Source organism: Lissotriton vulgaris, chromosome 5, assembly GCF_964263255.1.
Source record: "Lissotriton vulgaris chromosome 5, aLisVul1.2, whole genome shotgun sequence".
NCBI lineage: Eukaryota > Metazoa > Chordata > Amphibia > Caudata > Salamandridae > Lissotriton > Lissotriton vulgaris.
In genome coordinates this window covers 591,760,664-591,784,390 of record NC_141693.1, presented here as the reverse complement: position 1 = coordinate 591,784,390, position 23,727 = coordinate 591,760,664, and positions in this window count along the sequence as shown.

Sequence of the window (23,727 nt, the reverse complement as noted above, 5' to 3'; positions counted from 1 at the left end):
ATGCTGCCCAAAGTCTTCTAAGGTCTCAGTACCACTCGCTGGGCGCAGGTGCATCAACCAGAGCTCGTCAGTTCGTTAGCTCAAGGGAGCCTTTTCAAATAGGTTCGGGTGGGCGCACACTGCCTCACACTCCAGCACTAAGTTTGCCCCGATGCATCATAATAAAAGCAGTGCATGATAACACTCTCTTCGGTGTCAGGCTTTAGTTTTTCACCCTTGTTGATGCAGCCCGTGCTGTGTATCTCTAGACACTTGTTTCATGATAATTGTCCTTCTTCAGTAGAGTGCAACACTTTTCTGGGGGTGCTGGAGATGCTACCCAAAGTCTTCTCAGGTCTCAGTACCACTCGCTGAGCGCAGGTGCATCAACCAGAGCTCGTCAGTTCGTTAGCTCAAGGGAGCCTTTTCAAATAGGATGGGGATGGGCGCACACTGCCTCACACTCCAGCACTGTTTGCCCGGATGCATCATAATAAATGCAGTGCATGATAACACTCTCTTCGGTGTCAGGCTTTAGTTTTTCACCCTTGTTGGTGCAGCCCGTGCTGTGTATCTCTGGACACGTGTTTCAGGATAATTGTTGTTCTTCAGTAGAGAGCAACACTTTTTTGGGGGTGCTGGAGATGCTGCCCAAAGTCTTCTCAGGTCTCAGTACCACTCACTGGCCGCAGGTGCATCAACCAGAGCTCATCAGCTTGTTAGCTCAAGGGAGCCTTTTCAAATAGGATGGTGGTGGGCGCACACTGCCTCACACTCCAGCACTAAGTTTGCCCCGATGCATCATAATAAATGCAGTGCATGATAACACTCTCTCCGGTGTCAGTGACGTAAATAATTAATTTACTCTCTTAATTTCTATGCAGGTAAGTACTTAATTAATAATAACTCAATCAGAATGAAGGAAAACAGAGTCCGTGGTGTAAGAGTTTCTAAGGGTTTTATTCCTCATAAAGGAATCAGGATATCATGTTCTGACCACCACACAGGGTGTCAGAAGGGATAGATGAGCGCGCCCTCGTTTATTGACAATACATAGCTTATATACTTGATTTACATCATAACGTTCAATGTAAGAGGCGTAACAGCTGAGAGAAAACAAGATAACAGTATACACGTGGTATTAGTACATCATCAAGAGGCGTAAACTAGGCGTAAACTAGAGGTGTGTGCTAGAAACGTCACTGATAGGTGACGCAAATGGGTGGCACCAAGGGGTGGTGCTAACAGAATGTTGCAATGTCAGCAGAAATCGGAAGCTTGGATGCGCGCGCAGCTGCATGACGTGTGATTGACGGGGTGCAGGGGACTTGACATTTACACTGACGGAAAGAGACAGAAGTCTGGCATGTCAGATCAACTTGTGCTTCTATCATATCTGATATCTGATGTTTAGGAACTAAGCTATCTGGGCAGAAAGGTCTCTAGAGCAGAAGCTATTCTATACTTGCTGTGAGTGCGTGTATAAGCGCCTGAGTGTCTGTATGAGAAGCGTGGGGGCATGGGGCCTTCCATGGAAGCATGGCAACAGAGGCTATGAATTACTTGCATAGAGACAGGTCGGCCCTTTAGCCCTGCAGCTGAGGAAGGATGTTTACTGAAGCTAGCAGGCTGGAATGTATCTTCGGGGAGGAAAACAGATAACTCGAAGGTTATAGTCAATCTTGGCAGGCAGCAGGCTGAGCTGAGCACGGAGGGCCGCGCTAGAAGTAAGTCAGAGTTCACGGGTACGGGGGCTGCTTGGGCAGGGGCCCTCGCAGTCAGAAGCCAGAAAAGAGGCTCGGTGGCAGAGATTCAGGGCCTACTTTCAGCCAGGCTGAAAAACGTAGGAGTGCACTTCAAAAAGACGTTGGCATAGCATACTTAGGAACGGACCATCTAACCCATTCATGGTGGGTCTGAAAGAGGACAAGTTAACGTTGGACGCAAATGTATTTGCGTCTTCATAACTGGTACAGGAGGGAAGTTACATGCACTTTTAACTCGTACATGGAGTCGGTGGGGTACTCGCTAGGGAACACAACATGGCCAAAATTTTATATTACCTCATTCCCTCCTTGTTCCCTACGGACCCTTCATGATATATCGATCCTCATAAATCGATCGGTTTGTTCTTGTAACATTATGTGTTCGTCTTTCTTTCTTTGACTGTTTGAGAGGCAACTGGAATGCTCAATGCAGGATGTGGCACACAGTCCACATATCGCTGGCCCACACTGCAGGCACAGGCAGCAGCTGAATACTATAACAAGGCCAATGCCTAGGAAGGATAAGATCTTCCATCCCCAAGCTGTTAACGTAGTCCAGAACCAACCGGACCAAGTCCAGGTGCCTGGATTCTGATGTATCTGATTTGCAATTTTATGTAGACGGGTGATAGCTTGATAGACAGATGGTGCATTTTGTGGAATGAAAACACAGCAACTTGACCCGATGACCTTACAGGCTCCACCTCTATCTGCCAAGATGACGTCAATTACAAGACGATTTTGAAGGACAACAGTCCGTATAGCAGACTGCTCCTCTGTTAAGTTACCTAGAGCGGAGGCAGTTTCATTCACTACTGCTTCAAGAGTTCTTGTTAATCTGCGTATCAATTTACTGTTTTGGACAGGTCCTAGGAAGAAAAAGAATCCTTTATTAAAATCAGTGTACTGTTCCCATGCCGTTTCTGTGTAGTCGACAAGGGGAATATCTCTTTTGGGTCTATTCGGTGTTAGATTCGTATTTCTATGGTAATCAGGGGGAGCTAGAAAAACAGGTGGCAGAAGGAATGCAATGTAACAGGTACCATCCCAATCTGGAGGTAGGCTAATGTATGCGGTATGACCACAAACAAAGTAAGAATGACTGGTAGCTTTAAAGGACGATTTACCATGGTCACTGAACTCGACCACAGTAGTGCATTTACTATGGCCTACGTGTACTGAACCTTTCTTGCTAACACATAATTCACCTGTGACTGGTAATACTAACATATGGGGCAGAACTGGAGCAGTTTCGGATTCAACAGTAAGGATCATAAGGCTAATTGTATAATTACCTAATCCATATACTTCATTTTCTAGGTCAGTTCCTATTCGAGTGGGAAGTCCCTCTTTATCAGGATAACAGACGTTGAGCAGGACTGAGTTCAAGTTTCCCCAAACCCAGCCCCCATCAAAAACAGCAATATCGGGATCTAAGGAATTAATTATTTTAAACCATGCTCCACAGGAGCCATTGTGAGTGAATGGGTACGGAAAGAGGGGCAGAGCTCCCTTGTAATTCTGGTAGGGAGGGAGTCGGCCACATATCCAACAGTCTGTAGCATTATTTGTCTGATGGGAATGGTGTAACATACTAATGAATGTATTGTTGCGCAGCGCAAGTCTGTAAGAGAGTTCATGTGCAGGAAGTTCACTAAAAGTGTGTTCAGCAGAGACATTGTAAGCAGATTGTTCACGCCTGAAAATAGGCCAATATATAGGTAGCAGAATGCTGGCAATAATAATTAAAATACTTAGAAAAAACATTATTAACAACGTCACTATACAGTGACTACGCAGTGATTTACAGTAGGTACGTTTCTTTTCTTCTCTCTCTCTCTCTCTATCTCGATCTAGGGGATACATGTCAGAAACTATTTAACCGATTCACCTAGGGGAGGACTTAAACAATTAAACTGTCTGACTTGCTAGATCGGAGCTTCATACGGTAAAGTTCTTGAGGAGTCTTTTCTCGTTCGGCAACGGTAAAATCCTTCGTCTCAACGCAGTCTTTGGAGGGGGCGGACGAGTCAGAGTCCTGTTTCAGTCCGTTTTTTAGTTCATTGCATAGTTTGATGTGACTCGTGTGGACCCACCCCTTTCTCCCCTCGATTTTCACAGCGGTCCTGGTGGTAAGCAGAACGGTCTTCGGGGATTTCCAACGGGGCTCCAGCGGACTTTTCCGGTCGAAATTCCGGACGAGTACCAGGTCCCCTGGACGGACCTCATGCGCCTTTACATCGGTATTGTCAGGGAAAGCTGCGGCAACCTGTGAACGACATGATTGGAGTGCAGACATCAAGGAGGCAAGGTAATCTGTCAACATGTTACAATCAACATCAGTGATCTTTTTCGGAATGGGCGTCCCCCACATATTCGGTGGTCTGCCAAAGACCACTTCGTACGGGGATAGCCCTGATCTTGAGTGGGCGACCATTCTCATGTAGAATAGTGCCACGGGCAGGGCGACTATCCAGTCGACTCCTTTTTCCTGACAGATCTTGGCAAGACGGATTTTTAGTGTCTGATTATGCCTTTCTACAAGGCCAGCTGCTTCGGGATGTCGGACACAGTGGAACTTCCACTGATATCCTAGCAAGAGGGAAACTTGTCTCATCAGCTCGGACGAGAACGGCTGTCCGTTATCTGAATACACGACACGGGGCAAACCGTACCGTGGGAAGAATTCACGAACCAACTGTCTGGCAGTGGTCGGAGCAGTGTAGTCTGGGACTGGGTATGCTTCGGTCCAGCGGGACAGAGCACAAACAATTACAAGGACATACTTAAATCCTCTACAGCTATTCATCTGGATATAATCCATCTGGAGGACTTCAAAAGGGTGATCGGGAGGATGGAATCCACCTTGCTCAACAGGGACGCTTTTACCTGGATTGAACTGACAACAGATCATGCAAGTACGCACTTTCTGTTTTGCTGCTGCTCGTAAGTGTTTGTTGTACCAGAGATTCTGTAAACTGTCTAACATCGCCTTCTCTCCTAGATGGGCCGGGCTATGTGCTGTATTTATCATGACCTGAACCATTGAGTCGGGGAGAAACCATATAGATTTTCCCTTCGTCACCCAACCTTGATCTGTCTGAATCCCTCCTAGTTCAGTCCATTTCTTTATTTCATCTGGAGTAGCATGTGTCTGGATATCAATTACGTCTAGGGCGGGATCTCTAACTGCCATACACTGTGTCTGTACTATTGTTTTTGTCACATCAGTAGTCTGGGTGTGAGTCAGTGCTGTATGTTTTGCTGTCTGGTCTGCCAGGTCGTTACCCTGAGAAACAGAATCTGTGACTTTAGTATGTGCCTTACACTTCATGACTGATATGCCCGAGGGCAAATGTATTGCTTCTAACAGTGCTTGAATGAGGGGGCCATGTTGTATCTTGGCCCCATGGGAAGTCAGAAACCCTCGTTCTTGCCAGAGGACTCCGAAGTCGTGTACAACTCCGAAGGCATAGCGGGAATCTGTGTATATGTTAACATTTCTGTTCTTGGCTAGAATGCAAGCTCGGGTCAGAGCGATGAGCTCTGCTGCTTGAGCAGACAGTGTGTCAATACGATGTGTTTCTTTAATTTCAGTTTCAGTGGTCACGGCATACGCGGCCACTAATTCTCCTGTACTAGTTCTCATGCATGAACCGTCCACATAAAGTGTCAGGTCTGGATTTGTCAATGGGACATCTGTTAAGTCTCGTCTAGGCTTAGTTACTGCATTAATTATTTCTATACAATCATGTGGAGCTGGATCTGTCATAACTGTAGGTAACAGTGTTGCTGGATTCAGGATGCTGCAACGCCTGATTTCTATGTGTGGCTGGAATAGTGTTAATTCATAACCTGTCAGTCGTGCTATAGTTAAGTGTTGAGTCTGGGTTCTGTTTAACAAAACCTCTACAGAATGTGGAACTTGTACTGTTAACTGATGACCTAGAACAATTGAATCGCTCTGTCTGATTGCTAACGCTGTTGCTGCTACTGACTTTAAGCACGCAGGGAGTGCTTGAGCTACTGAATCCAATGTACTAGAAAAATAAGCACAAGGCTTATGTGAACCTGCTTGATCTTGAGTGAGGACAGACAACGCTGTACCATCACGTTCTGTAACAAAAAGTGTAAACGGTTTGTTGTAACATGGTGTTGCTAAAACTGGTGCTTGGCATAAGGCTTTCTTTAAGTCTTCAAAAGCTTGTGTATGTTCCTGAGTCCAAGGGAGGGCAGTCGAAGTCGCTGCCTCCTGTGTCGTTAACTGGATGAGTGGTTTAGCTAGAAATGCATACTGGGGAATCCATTGTCTGCAGTACGAGGTGAGGCCTATGAAGGCCCGCACTTCTTTTTGTGTCTGGGGTTGTGGCATATTTGCAATTAACTGAATGCGATCGGGAGTGAGCTGTCTCCCCACTTTGGACAGCAAGTGACCCAAGTACACAACTTGCTGAACACAGAATTGTAGCTTTGAAGGAGACACCTTGTGTCCCTTGTCGGCCAGGAAATGTAAAACTGTCAGTGATGCTTTTTCACATTCGGGCTCACTTCGCGCGGTGATCAGCAGATCATCGACGTATTGTAGTAAAGCGGTGTTAACTGGCATTTGAATACAATCTAGTTGTCTCTTCAGTGCTTGACTATAGATGCTGGGGCTTTCTGTGAATCCTTGAGGTGCGCGCGAAAATTTGAAACTGCGTCCATTTAAACAGAATCCGAAGAGATATTGGCTCTCTGGATCAATAGGCACGCTGAAGAAGGCGTTCTTGAGATCAATTACAGTAAAGAACGTTGCTTCTGAATCAATAGCAGTCAATAGAGATGATATATCGGGGACCACAGGATACTGGGGAATAATGCATTTATTCAATTCTCGAAGATCAATCACCAGCCGATATACTGGCGGGGCATTGGGATCAGTACGTTTAAGAATTGGAATGATGGGTGAATTACAGATATTGGAGTCGGTCTCGACGACCACTCCTTGGGCAATGAGCTCTTCAATGATTTTCAGTAAAGCCACTACAGCATCGGGTGGTAACTTGTATTGTCTGATTCTAGGTAATACAACACCTGCCTTGAGTGTAACGCGGTATGGTGTAATGTGCATACATCCTACATCAGTTGGGCCCTTTGCCCATAGGTAATCAGGTACATTTTTCAATCTGCCATCAAACTCACGAAGAACGTAATGACCCTTGAAATCCCGCAGAAAGAGTCTGACTCCCTCCGGGGAACAACAAATTATGGCTCCTAGAGCCTTCAGTGTTTTAATTCCTAACAGATTTTCCGGACATGATTTTGTTAGTAACAGGTCTGTAACACGTGATAATGGACCCACAGCCAAGGGAACTGGTTCTGATACTTCATTTACAATAGGCTGTCCTGAAAAACCAAGGGAAACATTTTGTGAGCCTGAGAGGGGTGCCCCTGGAACTTCGTCATGACTTATTGTAGTGCGACTTGCCCCTGTGTCAATTAAAAACTTTCTGTCTTTCCCCAATACTTGACTGTGTACATAAGGACCTTCCTGATCTACAGGAATCTCAATAAGAGGCAGGCCACCTTCCCTCTCTAGGCTGTTTCATGTATATCGGGAATATTCGGGGTAAGCAGACTGGGCATACTGGTACATCTGTTGTGAGACTTGTTGAGTTGCAGCAATGGGCTGTGGCTGTGGTACTGCTACGGTCTGTGCTGTCTGTGCGGATGCATGCATAGGCTGTGTATTCTGTGTAGACTGATGCTGGTTATGGTCTTGTCTAGGCGGATGCGGTCTTTCTTTAGTTTTACCCGTCGCTATGTTATGTTTCAGAACTGGACATTCGTGTATGTAGTGACCTGGCTGCTTGCAATAATTGCATGTCCCTTTAACAGGAGCTGCAGTGTGACTTGTCTGGGTCGTACCTTTTCTGTGACTGTCTGATGGGACCGTCTGAGCTACTAACATTTTCATTTTCGTGTCTTTCATACGTTTCTGTTCCTGATCTTGTTCTTCCCTAATTCTATTCTGGTGATATTGTAACATTTGTAACATCTGGGATGGCGTATTTGCTTGCCATGTACTTTCGACTTTATACACTCTATTTTTAACTAACGGTAGGGAATTCTCGACTAACTTTGATACAAAAAGATGTGGGTACGACTCGCTACTTGGCTGGAGGCCACTATTGATAATAAAACATTTCTCGAATCTTGAATAAAAGTCGCTAGTATCTTCATCTTGTTTCTGTTTACAGGACGAGATTGCGTCCCAATCTTCTTTTCTAGTTGTCAATAATCTGGGCAGGACCTGTACTATCAAACCTGGTAATGCTTTAGTTTTGTCCCCAAGGCCTAACCCTGGAACCCGTTTTTTCTCTTCTTCTTCTATTTCTGCCCAGGCAATCTTTGTGTCTCCCACCTCCCATTCCTTTTCCTTCAGTTTCTCGAATATACCCGTAGGCAGTAATACTTTCAGCATTTTCATGATATCATCATACGTGTAGTCTCCCATCAGTAACATATCTTTAAGCTCTCTATGAAAACCTGCAGGGTCTTTATCATGGCACGGGACTAATTTCTTCATTTCTAACAGTTCTAATTTAGTCAGAGGCGTGTGTACATACACGCGTTTCAAAACCTTGTCCTCACCCATAACAGGGTGTACTTCTCGTAAGGGGTTCTGACTTTCAATACCACCCCCGCACTGCATATGGTACATTTTCCTCTCTGGAGGTGGGGCGGGAACATATTCAGAGCTTACAAAGGTATCATATCTGCGTCGTTGTTCTAGAATTATTTGAATTAATTTGGTACTTAAGCCTCTCCATCTATCCATCAGTAGTGCTTCTAGTGTCTCGTGTAAGGGACCTGGATCGGAATAATGTTTTCTGTATTTAATGAGAAGGTGCTGAATCATGTATACACCTGCTAATTTCTGTTCGTCGGGGGAGAGGTTCAAAAATGTCTGTGCTACGGTATCATCATTATATATGTCTGCATTCTCGGCCCATGATACAGCTGATCGGGCTAGTTCTTGTTCATCCATAGAATTGAGTACATGGTACCCAACTCGATCTCGAAGCCTTTTATCAGTCTCCTGGAACTGATGCTCAGCAGAATTCGGATTCGTTAAGGCAGAGAAGAAAACTCTCTTGCTCTCCGGACGGACACCTTTCCTAAGGTAGTTTCCCCTACCTACATATGCTATAATGTCTGTAGACTTTCCTGATGTCTCATCTTCATTTTCTTCCTCGGAGGAATTTTTATCAGTTTCTTCCTGATGCGCAGTTAATACTGCCTTTCTAATTTTCTGGGACATAGCGGCTATGCAAGTCCCCTTGTCATGTTTTGCTTCTGCTATATTTTGGCCCCACTTGTTCAATACGTCTAATTCACTCTGATCTGTTCCAGGCCTGTCTCGTTCTCTTATTACACAATTAATGAAGAATCGTAATATCTGTTTTTGAATGTCAACTTTCTGTTTATACATTGCAGCTTGGACACTGTCGGGATCTTTCCCTGTCTGTATGAATTTGTATAGTCTGTCGAGGGCTTCCTGCATTCCCACACAGCATAACAAGCTGTCGGTGGCAGATCTTAAGCGCAGTGATGCTAATACCATTAGATCGTCTGTTCCGGGTACTGGATCATATCTGCAGAATGACATCCTATCTTTCAATGCCTCAAGCCGGGATGAGTAGTGGGGAGACTGGAAAGGATTCTGTGTGTCTTTTAAATGCAATCTGTGTGTCGGTGGCGGGGTCTGTAGACCCGCTGTCGCACCTCCTGAGGCGGATGCTTGGGCATTATCTCTCCGCGGAGTCTGTATCTGAACGTGAACTTGTCGTTTAGGTGGATCAGGCAAACGTGGTTTCGGTAGGTCAGTTTTGAGTAGGGGAAGTGGCGGGGCTGGCGGAACAGGAGAGGTCTGTTGCGGTACCGGCGGAACGTGACCTGGGGGTGGAGTACCACCCCCGTCCCTGTCTGCAGGCAGGGCGCGAACAGGCAGATTGGTGTAAGCTGGTGCTACATCATCTAGATAGGAATTTAGGAATATGTCTTTAGTAGTCTTGTGCAATACTTTAGTTGGAACCAATGGTGACGGCAAATTTTTCGGTATTTCTGAAATGGCGTCAGGGGTACCTTCGGCCAAAAGATACATGTTGTTCACTTGGCTATTTTGGGTACGATCTATTTGTTCTAATTTTACTCGAATTCCCTCAGTAACTAATTCGTTTTCTTGGGCCTTTTCTGATTCTTGAAGTCTGTCTTCTCTACGGAGTGCTCTTTCAGCACGCTTACGTGATTCCTTACGCCAAAATTCTATGGCGTCTTTCTGAGATTGTCTAGCTTTCTTTTTCCGTAATATTTCTTCTACCTTTATGATGCACTCGGCATCCCATGTTCCGTTAACTGGCCATCGGTATCTTTCCTCTAGGTGCTTGGTATAGTCGGTCCATAACTCTAGATACAGAATGGCGTCTATGCCATGTTTATTGTACATAAAATTACCTGGAGTGTCCCTAGGGGGGATTGGAATCTCTTCCTCTAACATCCCTTTCCTAGTTCCTATCTGCTTTAATTTGTTAAAAAACGGCATTGTGCCTACTTGATACTGAAATGCTTGATCCTTGATACTCAATGTCGACTGTAACTATTTATACAAGAAAACACAATAATGCACAAAAACAATCACATTCATACCACAACATTAACCACATGAAAACATAAAGACATAGCTAACTACCCCCTACACTGAATGTACCGCTCAACGATACGGATACACTGCTGTAACAGTGCAGAAATTCGGAATACTTTATATACTGCTAAACAGTACAGATACACTGCCTAAAAACAGTGCAGACCGGACTTGCGTACCCAAACCCGTCTAGATACGACCCAGCAATGGTACTCACCGGGAAGCACGGAAAACAGAAGGCCTCGGAAAACTCGACTGGACTCGGTTCAGAACTTCGGAAAACTTCGGAAAACTTCGGAAAACTTTGGAAAACTGGTGGGCCTCTTCACACCTCGGACCTTGCTTCCTTCGGCTGGGCTCTGGTCGGGATCCTCCGCACTCCTCACCGCCTCGTCTGGGCACTGATTGCAGTCTTCGTCACCTCCGTGGGTCAGAGGGAGATGCAGGAAATCCTGCCAGTACACGTGTATTCCATCTAACTGATGGCAGGGGACACAGTATGCAACGCGCCAACCGGCGCGTGAGGTGGGGGAGGGGTCCCTGTTCGGGCGCCAAAATGACGTAAATAATTAATTTACTCTCTTAATTTCTATGCAGGTAAGTACTTAATTAATAATAACTCAATCAGAATGAAGGAAAACAGAGTCCGTGGTGTAAGAGTTTCTAAGGGTTTTATTCCTCATAAAAGAATCAGGATATCATGTTCTGACCACCACACAGGGTGTCAGAAGGGATAGATGAGCGCGCCCTCGTTTATTGACAATACATAGCTTATATACTCGATTTACATCATAACGTTCAATGTAAGAGGCGTAACAGCTGAGAGAAAACAAGATAACAGTATACACGTGGTATTAGTACATCATCAAGAGGCGTAAACTAGGCGTAAACTAGAGGTGTGTGCTAGAAACGTCACTGATAGGTGACGCAAATGGGTGGCACCAAGGGGTGGTGCTAACAGAATGTTGCAATGTCAGCAGAAATCGGAAGCTTGGATGCGCGCGCAGCTGCATGACGTGTGATTGACGGGGTGCAGGGGACTTGACATTTACACTGACGGAAAGAGACAGAAGTCTGGCATGTCAGATCAACTTGTGCTTCTATCATATCTGATATCTGATGTTTAGGAACTAAGCTATCTGGGCAGAAAGGTCTCTAGAGCAGAAGCTATTCTATACTTGCTGTGAGTGCGTGTATAAGCGCCTGAGTGTCTGTATGAGAAGCGTGGGGGCATGGGGCCTTCCATGGAAGCATGGCAACAGAGGCTATGAATTACTTGCATAGAGACAGGTCGGCCCTTTAGCCCTGCAGCTGAGGAAGGATGTTTACTGAAGCTAGCAGGCTGGAATGTATCTTCGGGGAGGAAAACAGATAACTCGAAGGTTATAGTCAATCTTGGCAGGCAGCAGGCTGAGCTGAGCACGGAGGGCCGCGCTAGAAGTAAGTCAGAGTTCACGGGTACGGGGGCTGCTTGGGCAGGGGCCCTCGCAGTCAGAAGCCAGAAAAGAGGCTCGGTGGCAGAGATTCAGGGCCTACTTTCAGCCAGGCTGAAAAACGTAGGAGTGCACTTCAAAAAGACGTTGGCATAGCATACTTAGGAACGGACCATCTAACCCATTCATGGTGGGTCTGAAAGAGGACAAGTTAACGTTGGACGCAAATGTATTTGCGTCTTCATAACTGGTACAGGAGGGAAGTTACATGCACTTTTAACTCGTACATGGAGTCGGTGGGGTACTCGCTAGGGAACACAACATGGCCAAAATTTTATATTACCTCATTAGGCTTTAGTTTTTCACCCTTGTTGGTGCAGCCAATGCTGTGTATCTCTAGACACATGTTTCAGTGTAATTGTCCTTCTTCAGTAGAGAGCCACACTTTTTTGTGGGTGCTGGAGATGCTGCCCAAAGCCTTCCCAGGTCTCAGTACCACTCGCTGGGCGCAGGTGCATCAACCAGAGCTCATCAGCTCGTTAGCTCAAGGGAGCCTTTTCAAATAGGATGGGGGTGGGCGCACACTGCCTCACACTCCTGCATCAAGTTTGCCCTGATGCATCATATTAAATGCAGTGCATGATAACACTCTCTTCGGTGTCAGGCTTTAGGTTTTCACCCTTGTTGGTGCAGCCAGTGCTGTGTATCTCTAGACACGTGTTTCAGGATAATTGTCCTTCTTCAGTAGAGAGCAACACTTTTTTGTGGGTGCTGGAGATGCTGCCCAAAGTCTTCTCAGGTCTCAGTACCACTCGCTGGGCGCAGATGCATCAACCAGAGCTCGTCAGCTCGTTAGCTCAAGGGAGCCTTTTCAAATAGGATGGGGTGGGCGCCCACTGCCTCACACTCCAGCACTAAATTTGCCCCGATGCATCATAATGAATGCAGTGCATGATAACACTCTCTTCGGTGTCAGGCTTTAGTTTTTCACCCTTGTTGATGCAGCCCATGCTGTGTATCTCTAGACACTTATTTCAGGATAATTGTCCTTCTTCAGTAGAGTGCAAAACTTTTCTGGGGGTGCTGGAGATGCTGCCCAAAGTCTTCTCAGGTCTCAGTACCACTCGCTGGACGCAGGTGCATCAACCAGAGCTCGTCAGTTCGTTAGCTCAAGGGAGCCTTTTCAAATAGGATGGGGATGGGCGCACACTGCCTCACACTCCAGCACTAAGTTTGCCCCGATGCATCATAATAAATGCAGTGCATGATAACACTCTCTTCGGTGTCAGGCTTTAGTTTTTCACCCTTGTTGGTGCAGCCAATGCTGTGTATCTCTAGACATGTGTTTCAGGATAATTGTCCTTCTTCAATAGAGGTTATATCAAAACAAAGGTGCCAGGGCTCGAGTTCAGTTCACAATTGCTTTTTATTTAGCAGCTATGTGCCTTCTTTAAATAGATTCCGAAGGTTTGTGTATTCATTCATACATTTCTTTTCAAGGTTCAAATTGTTTACATTTTATACAAACGTCAGAGGTTTAAACATACCTTCAACAGTTGAAACAGTACAAACATAAATCATATATGTGATACTTTGTGAATAACAAATAGTGACATTCATTGATAGTTACACTTAACTATTTAGACAATGGAGCAACTCAATTTGGTACACCTGTACTTATTTTTCTACTAGTCCTAACGACCAAGCGTACATATTTATTGGGACTAGACACATTGGGCCTTGTAACTTTTGCTGAAATCGCCCTATATTCGTGTGTACGGATCCTTTGATCCGAACCATCAAGGTTTAGGTTCCCTTAAAACAGCCGAACAGCCAATGCAGTGCATGATAACTCTCTCTTCAGTGTCAGGCTTTAGGTTTTCACCCTTGTTGGCGCAGCCAGTGCTGTGTATCTCTAGACACGTGTTTCAGGATAATTGTCCTTCTTCAGTAGAGAGCAACACTTTTTTGTGGGTGCTGGAGATGCTGCCCAAAGTCTTCTCAGGTCTCAGTACCACTCGCTGGGCGCAGATGCATCAACCAGAGCTCGTCAGCTCGTTAGCTCAAGGGAGCCTTTTCAAATAGGATGGGGTGGGCGCCCACTGCCTCACACTCCAGCACTAAATTTGCCCCGATGCATCATAATGAATGCAGTGCATGATAACACTCTCTTCGGTGTCAGGCTTTAGTTTTTCACCCTTGTTGATGCAGCCCATGCTGTGTATCTCTAGACACTTATTTCAGGATAATTGTCCTTCTTCAGTAGAGTGCAAAACTTTTCTGGGGGTGCTGGAGATGCTGCCCAAAGTCTTCTCAGGTCTCAGTACCACTCGCTGGACGCAGGTGCATCAACCAGAGCTCGTCAGTTCGTTAGCTCAAGGGAGCCTTTTCAAATAGGATGGGGATGGGCGCACACTGCCTCACACTCCAGCACTAAGTTTGCCCCGATGCATCATAATAAATGCAGTGCATGATAACACTCTCTTCGGTGTCAGGCTTTAGTTTTTCACCCTTGTTGGTGCAGCCAATGCTGTGTATCTCTAGACATGTGTTTCAGGATAATTGTCCTTCTTCAATAGAGGTTATATCAAAACAAAGGTGCCAGGGCTCGAGTTCAGTTCACAATTGCTTTTTATTTAGCAGCTATGTGCCTTCTTTAAATAGATTCCGAAGGTTTGTGTATTCATTCATACATTTCTTTTCAAGGTTCAAATTGTTTACATTTTATACAAACGTCAGAGGTTTAAACATACCTTCAACAGTTGAAACAGTACAAACATAAATCATATATGTGATACTTTGTGAATAACAAATAGTGACATTCATTGATAGTTACACTTAACTATTTAGACAATGGAGCAACTCAATTTGGTACACCTGTACTTATTTTTCTACTAGTCCTAACGACCAAGCGTACATATTTATTGGGACTAGACACATTGGGCCTTGTAACTTTTGCTGAAATCGCCCTATATTCGTGTGTACGGATCCTTTGATCCGAACCATCAAGGTTTAGGTTCCCTTAAAACAGCCGAACAGCCAATGCAGTGCATGATAACACTCTCTTCAGTGTCAGGCTTTAGGTTTTCACCCTTGTTGGCGCAGCCAGTGCTGTGTATCTCTAGACACGTGTTTCAGGATAATTGTCCTTCTTCAATAGAGAGCAACACTTTGTTGTGGGTGCTGTAGATGCTGCCCAAAGTCTTCTCAGGTCTCAGTACCACTCGCTGGGCGCAGGTGCATCAACCAGAACTCGTCAGCTCGTCAGCTCAAGGGAGCCTTTTCAAATAGGATGGGGGTGGGGGCACACTGCCTCACACTCCAGCACTAAGTTTGCCCCGATGCATCATAATAAATGCAGTGCATGATAACACTCTCTTCGGTGTCAGGCTTCAGTTTTTCATCCTTGTTGGTGCAGCCCGTGCTGTGTATCTCTGGACACGTGTTTCAGGATAATTGTTGTTCTTCAGTAGAGAACAACACTTTTTTGGGGGTGCTGGAGATGCTGCCCAAAGTCTTCTCAGGTCTAAGTACCACTCTCAGGGCGCAGGTGCATCAACCAGAGCTCGTCAGCTCGTTAGCTCAAGGGAGCCTTTTCAAATAGGATGGGGGTGGGCGCACACTGCCTCACACTCCAGCACTAAGTTTGCCCCGATCCATCATAATAAAAGCAGTGCATGATAACACTCTCTTCGGTGTCAGGCTTTAGTTATTCACCCTTGTTGGTGCAGCCAATGCTGTGTATCTCTAGACATGTGTTTCAGGATAATTGTCCTTCTTCAATAGAGGTTATATCAAAACAAAGGTGCCAGGGCTCGAGTTCAGTTCACAATTGCTTTTTATTTAGCAGCTATGTGCCTTCTTTAAATAGATTCCGAAGGTTTGTGTATTCATTCATACATTTCTTTTCAAGGTTCAAATTGTTTACATTTTATACAAACGTCAGAGGTTTAAACATACCTTCAACAGTTGAAACAGTACAAACATAAATCATATATGTGATACTTTGTGAATAACAAATAGTGACATTCATTGATAGTTACACTTAACTATTTAGACAATGGAGCAACTCAATTTGGTACACCTGTACTTATTTTTCTACTAGTCCTAACGACCAAGCGTACATATTTATTGGGACTAGACACATTGGGCCTTGTAACTTTTGCTGAAATCGCCCTATATTCGTGTGTACGGATCCTTTGATCCGAACCATCAAGGTTTAGGTTCCCTTAAAACAGCCGAACAGCCAATGCAGTGCATGATAACTCTCTCTTCAGTGTCAGGCTTTAGGTTTTCACCCTTGTTGGCGCAGCCAGTGCTGTGTATCTCTAGACACGTGTTTCAGGATAATTGTCCTTCTTCAATAGAGAGCAACACTTTGTTGTGGGTGCTGTAGATGCTGCCCAAAGTCTTCTCAGGTCTCAGTACCACTCGCTGGGCGCAGGTGCATCAACCAGAACTCGTCAGCTCGTCAGCTCAAGGGAGCCTTTTCAAATAGGATGGGGGTGGGGGCACACTGCCTCACACTCCAGCACTAAGTTTGCCCCGATGCATCATAATAAATGCAGTGCATGATAACACTCTCTTCGGTGTCAGGCTTCAGTTTTTCATCCTTGTTGGTGCAGCCCGTGCTGTGTATCTCTGGACACGTGTTTCAGGATAATTGTTGTTCTTCAGTAGAGAACAACACTTTTTTGGGGGTACTGGAGATGCTGCCCAAAGTCTTCTCAGGTCTAAGTACCACTCTCAGGGCGCAGGTGCATCAACCAGAGCTCGTCAGCTCGTTAGCTCAAGGGAGCCTTTTCAAATAGGATGGGGGTGGGCGCACACTGCCTCACACTCCAGCACTAAGTTTGCCCCGATCCATCATAATAAAAGCAGTGCATGATAACACTCTCTTCGGTGTCAGGCTTTAGTTATTCACCCTTGTTGGTGCAGCCAATGCTGTGTATCTCTAGACATGTGTTTCAGGATAATTGTCCTTCTTCAATAGAGGTTATATCAAAACAAAGGTGCCAGGGCTCGAGTTCAGTTCACAATTGCTTTTTATTTAGCAGCTATGTGCCTTCTTTAAATAGATTCCGAAGGTTTGTGTATTCATTCATACATTTCTTTTCAAGTTTCAAATTGTTTACATTTTATACAAACGTCAGAGGTTTAAACATACCTTCAACAGTTGAAATAGTACAAACATAAATCATATATGTGATACTTTGTGAATAACAAATAGTGACATTCCTTGATAGTTACACTTAACTATTTAGACAATGGAGCAACTCAATTTGGTACACCTGTACTTATTTTTCTACTTGTCCTAACGACCAAGCGTACATATTTATTGGGACTAGACACATTGGGCCTTGTAACTTTTGCTGAAATCGCCCTATATTCGAGTGTATGGATCCTTTGATCCGAACCATCAACGTTTAGGTTCCCTTAAAACAGCCGAAAAGCCAATGCAGTGCATGATAACACTCTCTTCGGTGTCAGGCTTTAGGTTTTCACCCTTGTTGGTGCAGCCAGTGCTGTGTATCTCTAGACACGTGTTTCAGGATAATTGTCCTTCTTCAATAGAGAGCAACACTTTGTTGTGGGTGCTGTAGATGCTGCCCAAAGTCTTCTCAGGTCTCAGTACCACTCGCTGGGCGCAGGTGCATCAACCAGAACTCGTCGGCTCGTTAGCTCAAGGGAGCCTTTTCAAATAGGATGGGGTGGACGCACACTGCCTCACACTCCAGCACTAAGTTTGCCCTGATGCATCATAATAAATGCAGTGCATGATAACACTCTCTTCGGTGTCAGGCTTTAGTTTTTCACCCTTGTTGATGCAGCCCGTGCTGTGTATCTCTAGACACTTGTTTCAGGATAATTGTCCTGCTTCAGTAGAGAGCAACACGTTTCTGGGGGTGCTGGAGATGCTGCCCAGAGTCTTCTCAGGTCTCAGTACCACTCGCTGGGCGCAGGTGCATCAACAAGAGGTTGTCAGCTTGTTAGCTCAAGGGTGCCTTTTCAAATAGGATGGGGGTGGGCGCACACTGCCTCACACTCCAGCACTAAGTTTTCCCCAATGCATCATAATAAATGCAGTGCATGATAACACTCTCTTCGGTGTCAGGCTTTAGTTTTTCACCCTTGTTGGTGCAGCCCGTGATGTGTATCTCTAGACAAGTGTTAAAGGATAATTGTCCTTCTTCAATAGAGAGCAACACTTTTTTGGGGGTGCTGGAGATGCTACCCAAAGTCTTCCCAGGTCTCAGTACCTTTCGCTGGGTGCAGGTGCATCAACCAGAGCTCGTCAGCTCGTTAGCTCAAGGGAGCCTTTTCAAATTGGATGGGGGTGAGCGCACACTGCCTCACACTCCAGCACTAAGTTTGCCCCGATGCATCATAATAAAAGCAGTGTATGATAACACTCTCTTCGGTGTCAGGCTTTAGTTTTTCACCCTTGTTGGTGCAGCCAGTGCTGTGTATCTCTAGACACGTGTTTCAGGATAATTGTACTTCTTCAGTAGAGAGTAACACTTTTTTGGGGGTGCTGGAAAAGCTGCCCAAAGTCGTCTCAGGTCTCAGTACCACTCACTGGGCGCAGGTGCATCAACCAGAGCTCGTCAGCTTGTTAGCTCAAGGAAGCCTTTTCAAATAGGATGGGGTGGGCACACACTGCCTCACACTCCAGCACTAAGGTTGCCCGGATGCATCATAATAAATGCAGTGCATGATAACACTCTCTTCGATGTCAGGCTTTAGTTTTTCACCCTTGTTGGTGCAGCCAGTGCTGTGTATCTCTAGACACGTGTTTCAGGATAATTGTCCTTCTTCAGTAGAGAGCAACACTTTTTTGTGGGTGCTGGAGATGCTGCCCAAAGTCTTCTCAGGTCTCAGTACCACTCGCTGGGCGCAGGTGCATCAACCAGAGCTCGTCAGCTCGTTAGCTCAAGGGAGCCTTTTCATATAAGATGGGGTGGGCGCCCACTGCCTCACACTCCATCTCTAAATATGCCCCGATGCATCATAATAAATGCAGTGCATGATAACACTCTCTTCGGTGTCAGGCTTTAGTTTTTCACCCTTGTTGATGCAGCCCATGCTGTGTATCTCTAGACACTTTTTTCAGGATAATTGTCCTTCTTCAGTAGAGTGCAACACTTTTCTGGGGGTGCTGGAGATGCTGCCCAAAGTCTTCTCAGGTCTCAGTACCACTCGCTGGGCGCAGGTGCATCAACCAGAGCTCGTCAGTTCGTTAGCTCAATGGAGCCTTTTCAAATAGGTTGGGGTGGGCGCACACTGCCTCACACTCCAGCACTAAGTTTGCCCCGATGCATCATAATAAAAGCAGTGCATCATAACACTCTCTTCGGTGTCAGGCTTTAGTTTTTCACCCTTGTTGATGCAGCCCGTGCTGTGTATCTCTAGACACTTGTTTCAGGATAATTGTCCTTCTTCAGAAGAGTGCAACACTTTTCAGGGGGTGCTGGAGATGCTGCCCAAAGTCTTCTCAGGTCTCAGTACCACTCGCTGGGCGCAGGTGCATCAACCAGAGCTCGTCAGTTCGTTAGCTCAAGGGAGCCTTTTCAAATAGGATGGGGACGGGCGCACACTGCCTCACACTCCAGCACTGTTTGCCCGGATGCATCATAATAAATGCAGTGCATGATAACACTCTCTTCGGTGTCAGGCTTTAGTTTTTCACCCTTGTTGGTGCAGCCAGTGCTGTGTATCTCTAGACACGTGTTTCAGGATAATTGTCCTTCTTCAGTTGAGAGCAAAACTTTTTTGGGGGTGCTGGAGATGCTGCCCAAAGTCTTCTCAGGTCTCAGAACCACTCGCTGGGTGCAGGTGCATCAACCAGAGCTCATCAGCTCGTTAGCTCCAGGGATCTTTTTCAAATAGGATGGGGGTGGGGGCACACTGCCTCACACTCCAGCACTTAGTTTGCCCCGATGCATCATAATAAATGCAGTGCATGATAACACTCTCTTCGGTGTCAGGCTTTAGTTTTTCACCCTTGTTGGTGCAGCCCGTGCTGTGTATCTCTGGACACGTGTTTCAGGATAATTGTTGTTCTTCAGTAGAGAGCAATACTTTTTTGGGGGTGCTGGAGATGCTGCCCAAAGTCCTCTCTGGTCTCAGTACCACTCGCTGGGCGCAGGTGAATCAACCAGACCTCGTCAGCTCGTTAGCTCAAGGGAGCCTTTTCAAATAGGATGGGGGTGGGCGCACACTGCCTCACACTCCAGCACTAAGTTTGCCCCGATGCATCATAATAAATGCAGTTCATGATAACACTCTCTTCGGTGTCAGGCTTTAGTTTTTCCCCCTTGTTGGTGCAGCCAGTGCTGTGTATCTGTAGACACGTGTTTCAGGATAATTGTGCTTCTTCAGTAGAGAGCAACACTTTTTTGGGGGTGCTGGAGATGCTTCCCAAAGTCTTCTCAGGTCTCAGTACCACTCACTGGCCGCAGGTGCATCAACCAGAGCTCATCAGCTCGTTAGCTCAAGGGAGCCTTTTCAAATAGGATGGTGGTGGGCGCACACTGCCTCACACTCCAGCACTAAGTTTGCCCCGATGCATCATAATAAATGCAGTGCATGATAACACTCTCTCCGGTGTCAGGCTTTAGTTTTTCACCCTTGTTGGTGCAGCCAATGCTGTGTATCTCTAGACACATGTTTCAGTATAATTGTCCTTCTTCAGTAGAGAGCCACACTTTTTTGTGGGTGCTGGAGATGCTGCCCAAAGCCTTCTCAGGTCTCAGTACCACTCGCTGGGTGCAGGTGCATCAACCAGAGCTCGTCAGCTCGATAGCTCAAGGGAACATTTTCAAATAGGATGGGGTGGGTGCACACTGCCTCACACTCCAGCACTAAGTTTGCCCCGATGCATCATAATACATGCAGTGGATGATAACACTCTTCGGTGTCAGGATTTATTTCTTCACCCTTGTTGATGCAGCCCGTGCTGTGTATCTCTAGACACCTGTTTCGGGATAATTGTCCTTCTTCAGTAGAGAGCAACACTTTTTTGTGAGTGCTGGAGATGCTGCCCAAAGTCTTCTCAGGTCTCAGTACCACTCGCTGGGCGCAGGTGCATCAACCAGAGCTCGTCAGCTCGTTTGCTCAGGGGAGCCTTTTCAAATAGGATGGGGGTGGGCGCACACTGCCTCACACTCCAGCACTAAGTTTGCCCGGATGCATCATAATCAATGCAGTGCATGATAACACTCTCTTCGATGTCGGGCTTTAGTTTTTCACCCTTGTTGGTGCAGCCCGTGCTGTGTATCTCTAGAGATGTGTTTCAGGATAATTGTCGTTTTTCAGTAGAGAACAACACTTTTTTGGGGGTGCTGGAGATGCCGCCCAAAGTCTTCTAAGGTCTCAGTACCACTCGCTGGGCGCAGGTGCGTCAACCAGAGGTTGTCAGCTCCTTAGCTCAAAGGAGCCTTTTCAAATAGGATGGGGGTGGGCGCACACTGCCTCACACTCCAGCTCTAAATTTGCCCAGATGCATCATAATGAATGCAGTGCATGATAACACTCTCTTCGGTGTCAGGCTTTAGTTTTTCACCCTTGTTGATGCAGCCCATGCTGTGTATCTCTAGACACTTATTTCAGGATAATTGTCCTTCTTCAGTAGAGTGCAACACTTTTCTGGGGGTGCTGGAGATGCTGCCCAAAGTCTTCTCAGGTCTCAGTACCACTCGCTGGACGCAGGTGCATCAACCAGAGCTCGTCAGTTCGTTAGCTCAAGGGAGCCTTTTCAAATAGGATGGGGATGGGCGCACACTGCCTCACACTCCAGCACTAAGTTTGCCCCGATGCATCATAATAAATGCAGTGCATGATAACACTCTCTTCGGTGTCAGGCTTTAGTTTTTTACCCTTGTTGATGCAGCCCGTGCTTGTATCTCTAGACACTTGTTTCAGGATAATTGTCCTTCTTCAGTAGAGAGCAACCCTTTTCTGGGGGTGCTGGAGATGCTGCCCAGAGTCTTCTCAGGTCTCAGTACCACTCTCTGGGAGCAGGTGCATCAACCAGAGCTCATCAGTTCGTTAGCTCAAGGGAGCCTTTTCAAATAGGATGGGGATGGGCGCACACTGCCTCACACTCCAGCACTGTTTGCCCGGATGCATCATAATAAATGCAGTGCACGATAACACTCTCTTCGGTGTCAGGCTTTAGTTTTTCACCCTTGTTGGTGCAGCCAGTCCTGTGTATCTCTAGACACGTGTTTCAGGATAATTGTCCTTTTTCAGTTGAGAGCAAAACTTTTTTGGGGGTGCTGGAGATGCTGCCCAACGTCTTCTCAGGTCTCAGAACCACTCGCTGGGTGCTGGTGCATCAACCAGAGCTCATCAGCTCGTTAGCTCCAGGGATCTTTTTCAAATAGGATGGGGGTGGGGCACACTGCCTCACACTCCAGCACTAAGTTTGCCCCGATGCATCATAATAAATGCAGTGCATGATAACACTCTCTTCGGTGTCAGGCTTTAGTTTTTCACCCTTGTTGGTGCAGCCCGTGCTGTGTATCTCTGGACACGTGTTTCAGGATAATTGTTGTTCTTCAGTAGAGAACAACACTTTTTTGGGGGTGCTGGAGATGCTGCCCAAAGTCTTCTCAGGTCTTAGTACCACTCGCTGGGCGCAGGTGCATCAACCAGAGCTCGTCAGCTCGTTAGCTCAAGGGAGCCTTTTCAAATAGGATGGGGGTGGGCGCACACTGCCTCACACTCCAGCACTAAGTTTGCCCCGATGCATCATAATAAAAGCAGTGCATGATAACACTCTCTTCGGTGTCAGGCTTCAGTTTTTCACCCTTGTTGGTGCAGCCAATGCTGTGTATCTCTAGACATGTGTTTCAGGATAATTGTCCTTCTTCAATAGAGGTTATCTCAAAACAAAGGTGCCAGGGCTCGAGTTCAGTTCACAACTGCTTTTTATTTAGCAGCTATGTGCCTTCTTTAAATAGATTCCGAAGGTTTGTGTATTCATTCATACATTTCTTTACAAGTTTCAAATTGTTTACATTTTATACAAACGTCAGAGGTTTAAACATACCTTCAACAGTTGAAACAGTACAAACATAAATCATATATGTGATACTTTGTGAATAACAAATAGTGACATTCATTGATAGTTACACTTAACTATTTAGACAATGGAGCAACTCAATTTGTTACACCTGTACTTATTTTTCTACTAGTCCTAACGACCAAGCGTACATATTTATTGGGACTAGACACATTGGGCCTTGTAACTTTTGCTGAAATCGCCCTATATTCGTGTGTACGGATCCTTTGATCCGAACCATCAAGGTTTAGGTTCCCTTAAAACAGCCGAACAGCCAATGCAGTGCATGATAACACTCTCTTCAGTGTCAGGCTTTAGGTTTTCACCCTTGTTGGTGCAGCCAGTGCTGTGTATCTCTAAACACGTGTTTCAGGATATTTGTCCTTCTTCAATAGAGAGCAACACTTTGTTGTGGGTGCTGTAGATGCTGCCCAAAGTCTTCTCAGGTCTCAGCACCACTCGCTGGGCGCAGGTGCATCAACCAGAACTCGTCAGCTCGTTAGCTCAAGGGAGCCTTTCCAAATAGGATCGGGTGGATGCACACTGCCTCACACTCCAGCACTAAGTTTGCCCCGATGCATCATAATAAATGCAGTGCATGATAACTTTCTCTTCGGTGTCAGGTTTAGTTTTTCACCCTTGTTGGTGCAGCCAGTGCTGTGTATCTCTGGACACGTGTTTCAGGATAATTGTTGTTCTTCAGTAGAGAACAACACTTTTTTGGGGGTGCTGGAGATGCTGCCCAAAGTCTTCTCAGGTCTAAGTACCACTCGCTGGGCGCAGGTGCATCAACCAGAG